The sequence below is a fragment of the Wasmannia auropunctata genome, unplaced genomic scaffold, assembly GCF_000956235.1.
Source record: "Wasmannia auropunctata unplaced genomic scaffold, wasmannia.A_1.0 LD336090.1, whole genome shotgun sequence".
NCBI classification, from domain to species: domain Eukaryota; kingdom Metazoa; phylum Arthropoda; class Insecta; order Hymenoptera; family Formicidae; genus Wasmannia; species Wasmannia auropunctata.
Genome location: NW_012026800.1, coordinates 98,870 through 101,325, shown reverse-complemented (window position 1 = coordinate 101,325; position 2,456 = coordinate 98,870).

Here is a 2,456-nt window from a genome sequence, read left to right as displayed (position 1 = left end):
GAGATGTGTATAAGAGACAGAAGTTGCACAGCGACGGAGTCTTATGTTAATTTATTAATAAATAGTTTTGTTAAACGCCTTGGCAACATTCCCAATATATAAACGGAAGACGAAGTGCCGGTCGCAGATCTTTGTGCGCGCTCTCTGATTCTCGTTATAATAAAAGATCCCTTACAATTTTTCAGAAGTGGGATAAAGGACGGTACCGAATTAATATAAAATTTTACAATATACATTCGGTGACGAATTCGGCGTTACGAAATTACGTTCGGTTACGGAGTTACGTGAAAATGTTTTAAGTGTTTTAAGTGTTTTAAGTGAGTGAGATTCTGTCCCTGAGCACAATGAGCACGCTTACAGCTGTGGAACTTAAGGAGAAACTGAAAATTAGAAACCTTCCGACACATGGCTCAAAAAATGAAATGGTGAAACGGCTGATTGAAGCGGGAGTCCCTTCGGAAGAACTTAAGATCGGATCTCAAGGCGAGACATTTGAGACGCCCGATGAACTTCAGCAAGGAGCGATAAGCGCTGGTTCTGTCGTACCTTCTTCAGGGGAAGTTGACCGATTACGTAGAGAGAGAGATTTAGCAGCGCGAGAAGCCGAGTTATTAAGACGGGAATTAGAACTCTTGCGGATGACTCCAAGAGTAGAAGAAAGTGCATCGACACCGTCAAGAGTCGTTCCAAGGAAATGGCAAGAGCTTAAGGATCTTGTTGGCGAATTCGACGGAAATAGTGCGGACTTCGATCGTTGGGAGAAACAGGTCAGAAAGCTGCTCACTTTTTACGACTTGGACGAACATAAGGCTAAGGTCCTGGTGTGTAGCAGATTGGCTGACAAAGCGCAAAAATGGTACCATTCCAGAGTAGATTGCGTTGAGTTAAATAGTGAAGATCTCTTACGAGAATTGAAGAAGATGTACGGGATACAGCTCGATCGACTGACCTTGCGACGTGAGCTCGAAGCAAGGGTATAGAAAGCAAATGAAACCTTTGCGGATTATTTACATGATAAAGTGACTCTTGCGAATCGGTTGCCGGTTGAAGAAACGGAAACCATCAGTTATGTGATTAAGGGAATTCCGAATCAACAATTACGAACTCAAGCTAAAGTGCAGTGTTATCAGTCATTCGAGGCGATGTTGACTGCGTTCACAAATGTAACGTTGCCTAAAGAGACTAACAAGCATTATCAACGTCGTGGAGATCCGATAATAGGCAAAACTAACTCGCAAAGCGTAGAACAACGGGAGTTAAACGTACGGAAATGCTACAATTGCAATGAGGCCGGACATATTGCTACGGAGTGCAAGAAACCGAAACGAGAGCGAGGATCCTGTTACAAGTGTGGAAAATTTGGTCATCGTGCGGCGCAGTGCAGCTCATCGATAGAGAACGTCAATTGTGTCAACTCTTCGTCGGATTGTGTCACCTCTTTGTCGGAGGACGTCAATTGTGTCAACTCTTCATCGGAGGACATCAACTGGATCAACAGGGAAAAGCAAGGAGAGCGCGGAGGAGACGACTTTCAACGTGCGATAGAACTACGTGTGAATAATAAGGACAGTAATTTTAAATTAAATCTTAGCGCATTACTCGATACAGGAAGTCCGATTAGTTTTATTAAAGAAAGCTATATTCCTCGCGAATTTGTTATGGAAAATTCAGGTCATGATCGTTTTTGTGGGGTAAACGGCAGTGGGTTAGAAATAGTAGGCCGTTTAAACGCGACAATAGTGGATGATAAAGGTGAATATAATGTTTCTTTACGCGTTGTTCCAAATAAAACTATGAAAAATGCGATGATTTTAGGACGAGATTTCATTAAATCAGCGAAGTTGTTCTTAAATAATGACGCTGACATATTGAACATCGAAATAATTGAACGTGATGCTCAGACAATTTCACAAGATATGCGTATTAATGAAAATCTTCCGTCTGAAATCAAAGCGAGGGCATACAAATTATTTGAAAAATATTATGTTAATGTTCAGAGACCATCGAATCCTGCAGTAGAAAATGTGATGAAGCTCACACTTTTAAATAATAAACCATTTTCGTGTACGCCTCGCAGACTTTTTTATGACGAGAAAATAAAATTAAACAGCATTTTAAATGAACTAGTTGCGAAAGGTGTTATTAGAGATAGTACTTCGGAATATGCGTCACCAATCGTCCTTACCAAAAAGAAAAATGGTGAGACGAGAATGTGTATAGACTTTCGTACGTTAAATAAATTCACGGCACGCGACAATTTTCCAATTTCTTTGATCAAAGATCAATTAGATTTACTGGCCGGGAAAAAATATTTTACGACTTTAGATTTAAAAGACGGTTTTTTCCATATCAAAATGCATGAAGATTCAATAAAATATACCTCGTTCGTTACGCCGCTGGGGCAGTATGAATATTTAAAAATGCCCTTTGGATTAAAGGGTGCCTCGCTTAGATTT